The sequence below is a fragment of the Rhinopithecus roxellana genome, chromosome 8, assembly GCF_007565055.1.
Source record: "Rhinopithecus roxellana isolate Shanxi Qingling chromosome 8, ASM756505v1, whole genome shotgun sequence".
NCBI classification, from domain to species: Eukaryota; Metazoa; Chordata; class Mammalia; order Primates; family Cercopithecidae; genus Rhinopithecus; species Rhinopithecus roxellana.
Genome location: NC_044556.1, coordinates 127683525 through 127694422, shown reverse-complemented (window position 1 = coordinate 127694422; position 10898 = coordinate 127683525).

The following is a 10898-nucleotide window of genomic DNA, read 5'->3' as shown; positions in this document are numbered from 1 at the left end:
TATTTCTTTGTGCTTGCTTTAAGACTCTTTCCCCTCAGTTTTTTAGTTGCATGCTTAATTTATTTCTAACTTTTCCATTTCCTGATAATTTATTTAAAACTCTAACTTTTTCCTCTAGGCATGGCTTTACTAATCTCCCATAGATTTTGTGGTATTTTAATTATCATTCGGTCCTGAATATTTCTAAATTTCCTCTTATTTCCTGTTTAACCCAAGAACTGTTTAATAAAATGTGGTTTCATTTCCAAATATGCTATTTAAATTATCTTTTTGTAGATAATTTCTAATTCTGTTTGATAATTGTTGAAGAACACAGTCTGTTTGATATTGTTCTTTAGTAATTTACTGAGATTGCTTTAATGATCTAATATGTGGTCTACTTTTGTTAATGAGGATGAGCTGAAAGTTATAGTCTCTGTTGGGGCGTACTTACCATGTGTACTCTTTATATACTTGCTAGAGTTTGATAATTGTTATTTAGGATTTTGATATCTCTGCTATTTTCTTATGCTCTCATTTCTAATAAATCTACCAAAACCAAACATTTTTATTAATATATTTCTTCCTGCAATTTAGATAACTATTGCTTTGTACACTTGAAGCTGTATTAGATGCATGTATGTTGGCTCTATCATCTATTTTTTTCTTTCCCCTTTTATGAATAGGTGATGTTCTTATTTGTTCCTTTTCAATTTTCTTAGCTTTAAAACCAATCTTAGATATTAAGATCACTATCAAGCTTTCTTTTGGTTCATGTTTCACTAGTTTATCTTTTCCATCCTATTTCTAAACTTTCTGTGTGTTTTTAAGTATGCATCTTGTAATCAATATATTGTTGAATTAAAACAATTAGAAAGTTTCTATCTTGTAATTAATGAGTTTATTTTATATTCAAATGACTATTACGTTAGAACTTAGTTCTATAATTATCTTTATTTTTTCCATTTACTATATTTTTCTTTTTAAATTTTTTATTCCTGCTTTTCCTTGGATATATTCATATTCTTCTAATTCTAATATTAATTTTGTAGTGGCTGCTCTTAAGAGTCATATTTGTATTCTTTATGATTTTTAAAGTCAGCCTTTCTTCTTCCTTCTCTCCCACCTGTCCTTCCTACCTTCTCTCTTTTTCTAACTCTCTCTTTGTTCTCACAAAACAAATATACTGGCAAACTCTTCTCTCTTAGTATCTTCACTTCTCTACCTCTTATTATGTTGATTTTTCTTAGAATTTTAGTTTTTGATTATTATGGATGTTTTTCCCTTTTCTTGTCTTAGCTTTCTTTTTTCTTTTCTTTTCTTTCTTTCTTTCTTTTTTTTTTTTAATTATAGTTTAAGTTCTGGGATACATGTGCAGAACGTGAAGGTTTGTTACATAGGTATACATGTGCCATGGTGGTTTGCTGAACCCATCAACCCATTATCTAGGTTTTAAGCCCTGCATGCATTAGGTATTTGTCCTAATGCTATCCCTCCCCTTGCCCCCGACCTCCACAACAGGCTCTGGTGTGTGATGTTCCCTCCCTGTGTCCATGTGTTCTCATTGTTCAATTCCCACTTATGAGTGAGAACATGCAGTATTTGGTTTTTTGTTCCTGTGTTAGTTTGCTGAGAATAATGGTTTCCAGGTTCATCCATGTCCCTGCAAAGGACATGAACTCATTCTTTTTTTGTGGTTGCATAGTTTTCCATGGTATAGATGTGCCACATTTTCTTTATCCAGTCTATCACTGATGGGAATTTGGGTTGGTTCCATGTCTTTGCTATTGTAAATAGTGCTGCAATAAACATACATGTGCACGTGTCTTTATAGTAGAATGGTTTATAATCCTTTGGGTGTGTATATATATATCCAGTAATGGGATTACTGGGTCAAATGGTATTTCTGGTTCTAGATTCTTGAGGAATTGCCACACTGTCTTCCACAATGGTTGAATTAATTGACACGTCTCAAAAGCTTTCTCTTTTCATTAAAAAATCATACTAGAATACTTTATCAACTTTGATTTCCATATCACTTGCAGTATCTCCTAGATTTATTTCTCTTATTATTTGAGCACTTCTTCCAAATGTGTCTTTGCTGTGCGTCTTTTTTATTTTTTATTTTGGCAAGCCTCTAGGGCATTATATATGTTAGAATATTTTATTATGTCCTCACATTTAAATGACAATTTAATATACTTAATTCTAGGTTCAAAGTTCTTTTCCTTCAATGCTTTAAAAATATTTCCTCATTGTCTTCTTTTGTCTAATGTTGCCATTGAAAAGTCTAATGTCAATCTGATTCTTGTTCTTACTAAATGATTTATTCATTCTAGAAGCTTTAACATTTATTTTTTTTCTCTGTTATGCCTACAGTTCTATACTGTATATGTGACATCAAGGGGTGTGTGTGTGTGTGTGTGTGTGTGTGTGTGTGTGTGTTTTATGCTTATCTCTTCTGTTTAATACTGTGCGGAGGTTCTTTTGATCTTAGGTTAATTAATAATTCTGAGAACTTTCTGCCCATATTTTTTCACATCTTTCTCTTACTTTTTCTATCACATTTGAGGATTCCTGTTATCTGATGGTGACACTTTTTTTAATCCTCCTCATTCTCAGTTCTTAATTTTATATTTTCTATCTTTTTTCTTTTCTGTGGTTTTTTCTTTTTTTTTTCTTAGACAGGGTCTCTGTCACCCAGACTGAAGTACAGAGTACAGTGATCATAGCTCACTATAGTCGTGAACTCCTGGGCTCAAGCAGTCCTCCCACCACAGCCTCCTGAGTGCTGGGACTACAGATGTGCACCAACACACTCAGCTAATTTTTAATTTTTAAAAATTTTTAGTTGTGTCAGGGGTGTCTCACTGTTGCCCTGCCTGGTCTCAAATGTCTGGCCTCAAGTGATCCTGCTACCTCAGCCTTCGACAATACTGGGAATTTTAAGTTCAGGTGTACAAGTGCACATTTGTTATATAGGTAAACTTGTGCCATGGGAGTTTGTTGTACAGATTATCTGATCATGCAGGCATGTAGCCTAATATCCATTAGTTATTTTTCCTGATCCTCTCCTTCCTTCCACTCTCCACCTTCTGAAAGACCCCAGTGTGTGTTTTCCTCTATGTCCATGTGTTCTCATAATTTAGGTCCCACTTATAAGTGAGAACATGTGGTATTTGGTTTTCTGTTCCTGTGTTAGTTTGCTAAGGATAGTGGCCTCCAGCTCCATCTGTGTCCCTGTAAAGGACATGAGTCCATCCTTTTTAATGGCTGCATAGTATTCCATGGTGTATACAAACCACATTTTCTTTATACAGTCTATCATTGATTTCTTTATACAGTCTATCATTTAGGTTGATTGCATGTCTTTGCTATTGTGAATAGTGCTGCAATGAACACATGCATGCATGTGTCTTTGTAATAGAACGATTTATATTCCTTTGGGTATATACTCATTAATGGGATTGCTGAGTTAAATGGTATTTCTGTCTTTAGGTCTTTGAGGAATCTCCACACTGTCTCCTACAATGGCTGAACTAATTTACAATCCCACTAACAATGAATAAGCATTACTTTTGCTCCACAATTTCACCAGCATCTGTAGTTTTTTGACTTTTTAATAATAGCTATCTGACTGGTGTTAGATGGTATCTCATTGTGGTTTTGATTTGCATTTCTCTAATGATCAGTGATGCTGAGCTTTTTTTCATATGCTTGTTGGCCCCATGTAAGTCTTCTTTTGAAAAGCATCTCTTCATGTCCTTTGCCTACTTTTTGATTTTTTTTTTCTTGTAAATTTGTTTAAATTCTTTGTAAATTCTGGATGTTAGACCTTTGTCAGATGGGTAGATTGCAAAAATTTTCTCCCATTCTTTAGGCTGCCTGTTTGCTCTGATAATTTCTTTTGCTGTGCAGAAACTATTTAGTTTAATTAGATTCCATTTGTCAATTTTAGCTTTTGTTGCAATTGCTTTTGGTGTCTTCGTCATGAAATCTTTGCGCACACCTATGAATGGTGTTCCCTAGGTTGTATTCCAGGGTTTTTACAGTTTTGAGTTTTACATTTAGTTCTTCATCCATCTCGAGTTAATTTTTGTATATGGTGTAAAGAAGGGGTCCAGTTTCAATCTTCTGCATATAGTTAGCCAGTTATCCTTGCACCATTATTGAGCAGGGGATACTTTCCCCATTGCCTGTTTTTGTCAGGCTTATTGACGATCAGGTAGTTGTAGGTGTGTGGTCTTATTTCTGGGTCCTCTATTCTGTTCCATTGGTCTGCGTGTCTGTTTTTGTACCAATATCATGCTGTTTTGTTTACTGTAGCCCTGTAGTATAGTTTGAAGCTGAGTAGTGTAATGCCTCTAGTTTTGTGCTTTTTGCTTAAGATTGCTTTGGCTATTTGGGCTCCTTTATAGTTCTATGTGAATTATAAAATAGTTTTCTCTAGTTCTATGAAGAATGTCAATGGTGGTTAAATAGGAATAGCACTGAATCTGTAATTTGCTTTGGGCAGTATGGCCATTTTCACAATATCGATTCTTCTTATCTATGAGCATGAAATTTTTGTGTGTGTGTCATCTGTGATTTTTTTGCATGATATTTTGTAGTTCTCCTTAAAGACCCCTTTCACCTCCTTTGTTAGCTTTATTCCTAGGTATTTTATTCTTTTGGTGGCAATTGTTTATGGGAGTTCATTCCTGGTTTCACTCTCGGCTTGACTGTTGTTGGTGTATAGGAATGCTAGTGATTTTTGCACGTTGATTTTGTATCCTGAGATTTTGCTGAAGTTATTTATTAGCTTAAGAAGGTTTTGAGCTGAGACTATGAAGTTTTCTAGATATGTGATCATGTCATCTGCAAACAGTGATAGTTCCTCTTTTTCTATTTGGATGCCCTTTATTACTTTCTCTTGCCTGATTTCCCTGGCCAGAACTTCCAATACTATGTTGAATAGGAGTGTTGAGAGAGGGCATCCTTGTATTATGCCAGTTTTCAAGGGGGAATGCTTCCAGCATTTGCCCATTCAGTATGATATTGACTGTGGGTTTGTCATATATGGCTCTTATCACTTTGAGGTATGTTTCTCAATACCCAGTTTAATGAGAGTGTTTAACATGAGGGAGTGTTGAATTTTATAAAAAGCTTTTTTTTTTTTTTTCGCTTCGATTTAGATAATCATGTGGTTTTTGTTTTTAGTTCTGTTTATGTGATTAAACACATTTATTGATTTGCTGAACACACTTGCATCCTGGAGATGAAGCCTACTTGATTATGGTGAATTAGCTTTTTGATGTGCTGCTGGATTCAGTTTGCAAGTAGGATTTTTTGAGAGAATTTCTTAGTCTTTATTTCTAATTTGATTGTTTTGTGGTCCAAGAGACTGTTTGTTATGATTTCAGTTCTCTTATATTTGCTGTGGAGTGTTTTACTTCCGATTATGCGATTGATTTTAGAGTAAGTGCCATGTGTCAATGAGAAGAATGTATATTCTATATACAATTGTTTTTGAGTAGACAGTTCTGTAGATATCTATGAGGTCCATTTGATCAGGTCATGAATATCTTTATTAATTTTCTGTCTCAAAGATCTGTCTAATATTGTCAGTGGGGTGTTAAGGTCTCTCACTGTTATTGTGTGGAAGTCTGTATCTTTGAATGTCCTGGAAAACTTGCTTTATGAATTTGGGTACATATATATTTAGGATAGATTCCTGTTGAATTGAACCCTTTACCATTATGTAATACCCTTCTTTGTCTCTTATGATCTTGTTGGTTTAAAGTCTATTTTGTCAGAAACTAGGATTGCAACCCCTGCTTTTTTCTGTTCCCCATTTGCTTGGTAGATTTTCCTCTATCACTTTATTTTGAGCTTAGGTGTGTCACTGCATGTGAGATGGGTCTCTTGAAGACAGCATATCAATGAGTCTTGGTTCTTTATCAAGCTTGCAACTCTGTGTATTTTAATTGGGGCATTTAGCCCACCTACATTTAAGGTTAGTATTAATATGTGATTTTGATCCTGTCTTCATGATGTTAGCTGGTTATTTTGAAGACTTTTTATGCAGTTGCTTTATAGTGTCACTGGTCTGTGTGCTTTAGTGTGTTTTTGTAGTGGTTGGTAACAATTTTCCCTTTCCATATTTAGTTCTTCCTTCAGGAGCTCTTGGAAGGCACATCTTGTGGTAACAAATGCACTCAGTATTTGCTTGTCAAAAAATGATCTTATTTCTCCTTCACTTATGAAGCTTAGTTTGGCCAGATATGAAATTCTGAGTTGGAATTTCCTTTAAGAATGTTGAATATTGACCCCCCAGTGTCTTCTGGCTTGTAATATTTCAGCTGAGAGGTCCTGTTAGTCTAATGGGCTTTCCTTTATAGATAACCTGGCCTTTCTCTGTAGCTGCCTTTAAAAATTTTTTTCTTTCATTTCCACCTCTGAGAATCTGACGATTATGTGTCTTGGAGATGATCTTCTCATAGAGTATCTTACTGGGGTTCTCTCTGTGCATTTTCTGAATTTGAATGTTAGCCTCTCCAGCTAGGCTGGGGAAGTTCTCATGGATGATATCCTGAAATATGTTTTCCAAATAGGTTTTATTCTCCCCATCTCTTTCACGTATACCAGTCACAGATTCAGTCTCTTTACATAATCCCATATTTCTTGGAGGTTTTGTTCATTCTGTTTTATTCTTTTTTTCTCTACTCTTGTCTGTTTGTCTTATTTCAGAAAGGTAGTCTTCAGCTCTGAGATTCTTTCCTCTCTTGATCTATTCTGTTGTTAATACTTGTGATTGCATTATAAAATTCTTGTTGTCTGTTTTCCAGCTTTATTGGGTCAGTTACATTCTCTAGACTGGCCATTTTGCCTATCAGCTCTTGCAATGTTTTATCATAATTTTTATCTTCCTTGCACTGGGTTACAACACACTCCTTTAGCTCAGTGAACTTCATTCCTATTCCTATTCTGAATTCTATTTCTGTCATTTCAGCCATCTCAGCCTCAGCCCAGTTCTGAACCCTTGCTGGAGAGGTGATGTGGTCATTTGGAGGAAAGGGGGCACTCTGGCTTTTTGAGTTTTCAGTGTTCTTGTGCTGATTCTTTCTCATCTTTGTAGGCTTATCTGCCTTCAATCTTTGAGGTTGCTAACCTTTGGATTTTTTTTTTTAACAGTCTGGCCATTTTTCTGTCAGACTGCTGTGGTATGCTAGAGGTCTGCTCCAATCTCTAGTTGCCTAGATTTTTTAGTACCTGGAGGAATCACCAATGAAGTCTGCAAAACAGGAAAGATGGCAGCCTGTCTCTTCCTTGGGAACTCCATCCCAAGGAGGTGTAGACTTGTTGCTGGCCTGAAAACACCTGTAGGAGGTGGTTGATGACCCCAGAAGGTCCCACCCAATCAGGAGGAATGAGATTGGGGACTCACTTATAAAAGTAGTCTGACCAAGTTTTTGTATAGCAGCTTTGCTGTGCTCAGGGTCCACTTCAGCCCCTGGTCACTTTGGATGCCCTGAAACCCAAAGGTTGGAACAGCTAAGTCACCCAAACAGCAAAGATGGTGGCCTGCCCCTCCTTCTGGGAGCTCTGTCCCAGAGAGGCCTGAAATCTCTGTCAGCTGGAGGACACTGATGGGGGTAGCCAGAGACCCTGGTTGGGAGGCTCCACCTGGTGATGAGGAATGGGCTCAGGGACCCACTTAAAAAAGTAATCTGGCAATGCTTTGTGGGACTTCTCTGCTGTCTGGGGTACCACTTCTACCCCTGGTTGGCTTGGATTCTCCAAAGCCTGAAGGCTAGAACTGCTAAGTTGCCCAAACACCAGAGATGGTGGCCCACTGCTCACTCTCAGAGTTCTATGCCAGGGAGTTTTCAAATTTTTGGAGGCCAGAGAATACCGAAGGGTGTGGCAGGAGGCCCCAGTTAGGAGGTTCCGCCCAGTGAGGAGAAACAGGATTGGAGACCTGCTTAAAGAGGCAGTATGGCCACACTTTCATGGAGTAGTTGTGCTGTGCTGGGGTATGAAATAAAATGTGAAGACAAGATTAGAGAAAAAAGAAAAAAAAAGGAATGAACAAAGCCTCCAAGAAATATGGGGCTATGTGAAAAGACCAAACCTACGTTTGATTGGTGTACCTGAAAGTGATGGGGAGAATGGAACCAAGTTGTAAAACACACTTCAGGATATTATCCAGGAGAACTTCCCCAACCTAGCAAGACAGTCCAACATCCAAATTCAGGAAATAAAGAGAACACCATAAAGATATTCCTCGAGAAGAGCAACCCAGAGACACATAATCCGTCAGATTCACCAAGGTTGAAATGAAGGACACAGCTAAAGAAGTGTTTAGAGGGAAATTTATAGCACTAGATGCCCATGGGAGAAGCCAGGAAAAATCTAAAATCAACACCCTAACATCACAATTAAAAGAACTAGAGAAGTAAGAGCAAACAAACTTAAAAGCTAGCAGAAGACAAGAAATAACTAAGATCAGAGCAGAACTGAAGGGGATAGAGACACTGAAAACCCTTCAAGAAATCAATGAATCCAGGAGCTGGTTTTTTGACAAGATTAACAAAATAGACCACTAGCCAGCCATACTAATAAAGAAGAAAAGTGAGAAGAGTAAAATAGACACCATAAAAAATGGTAAAGGGGAGATCACCACTGATCCTACAGAAATACAAAATAACATCAGAGAATACTATAAACACCTCTACATAAATAAACTAGAAAATCTAGAAGAAATGGATAAATTCCTGGACACATATATCTTCCTGAGATTAAAGCAGGAATAAGTCGAATCCCTGAATAGACCAATAACAAGTTCTGAAATTGAGGCAGTAATTAATAGCCTACCAACCAAAAAAAGCCAGGACCAGACGGAAATCACAGCTGAATTCTACCAGAGGTACAAAGAGGAGCTGCTACCATTCCTTCTGAAACTATTCCAAACAATAGAAAAAGAGGGACTCCTCCCTAATGCATTTTATGAGGCCAGCATCATCCTGATAGCAAAACCTGGCAGAGACACAACAATAACAACAACAAAATTTCAGGCCAATATCCCTGATGAACATCAATGCAAAAGTCCTCAATAAAATACTGGCAAGCCGGTCAGGCATGGTGGCTCAAGCCTGTAATCCCAGCACTTTGGGAGGCCAAGGGGGGTGGATTACCAGAGGTCAGGAGTTTGAGACCAGTCTGGCTAATACAGTGAAACCCCGTCTCTACTAAAAATACAAAAATTAGCTGGGCATGGCGGTGGGTGCCTGTAGTCCCAGCTATTCACTCAGGAGGCTGAGGTAGGATAATTGCTTGAACTCGGGAGGCGGAGGTTGCAGTGAACTGAGATCTGCACCATTGCACTACAGCCTGGGCAAGAAAGCGAGACTTCATCTCAAAAACAAAAACAAAAACAAACAAACAAAAACTGGCAACTGAATCCACCAGCACATTAAAAAGCTTATCCACCACAGTCAAGTCAGCTTCATCCCTGGGATGTAAGGCTGGTTCAACATATGCAAATCAATAAATGTAATCCATCGCATAAACAGAGTCAATGACAAAATCCACATGATTATCTCAATAGATCCTGTGGCATTTTTAATCTGATCTTTCAACTCATCAATTTGCCATTCAGCTGGATCCATCCTATTATTTACCCTATTTTTAAAAATTTCCATTATTACATTTTTATTTCTAATACTTTATCATGTTTCTCTTTCATTTTTCTTTTTTTTTATATTGATAGTGTATTTATCCTCAAAAGTATATTTGTTACACTTATTCTAAATTCTTGGTCTTTCTGTTTCAATAATCATGCTTTATGTATTTAAAGTTTGTTATTTTTCTTTGGAGGTAGTTTTATTCTTCAGGTACTTAAGTATTTGGCTGTGAGCTTTGATTTTCTTAAGGATATCAGCTCCTCTGTTTGGTAATGAGGAGACAAAGGTGAACACTAGTCTGTTGGTCCTGGCAAGTTGAAGGAGACCAAAGAGGGTATCTCTGAGGATGGAAAGCCCCAGGTGCCACAAAGTCACAGTCAATTCTGTTTGCTATCATCCCTTCCCTTCCCCCACTGTCAATAGGAGTTTCAGGGGAGAGTTTCTTTTTAAGTTGTTATTTCATATTTCAGGAGTTTCATGTCTTCCTCTGGCATTTTCTCCAAGTTCAGTTTGGGGAACCAGCAGTCTGTGTTAGTTCACCATTTTGTCCAAAACTGAAAACTCTTTGGTTTTGATCATCACCTCCTAATATTTTATGAGCAGGGTAGAGACTCAAATATCATCTCCTTGAAGTCCTAATGAATGGCAACATAAGTAATGATCCTTTCAAATATAAAGGTCACAAGAGTTGATTTTTTTAAGAATTGTATTTGAAACATGAAACAGCTATCTCCAAGAAAAGAGAGCAAAGCTTTGTTTTTTTCCTTTTTGGACTCTGAGACAGCAGTGTGGTCTGCTTTGGAGCTTAGGATCAGTCACAAGAAAACAAAAAACAACAAAGCCAGAGAAATACCACATTAGTGTTTTGTATATTAAGAACTATGCATTCATTTTTACTTAATTTAACAAAAAAGCTTAGAGCAGTGAAATAAAAATCAAAAATATAGGAAAAGGTACACATAACCTAATTTCAAAACATAAAATAAGGTTGACAGATAAAATATAGTGTGCCCAGTTAAATTTGCATTTCAGATAAGCAACAAATAATTGTTTAGTATAATTATGTCCCAAGTAATATTTTTACTTTCCTTCCAGGGCACATATGCCCCTATGTAGCTTTTCCCTAGAGTAAGGCAGTTTGATCTTTAGATAAATCTGGCTTCAAAGTCCACCTCCATCTCTATTTTCTTTATTTTTTTATCTTGTGATTTCTTCTTTTTTTTTTTTTAAATTAAACTTTAAGTTCTGGGATAC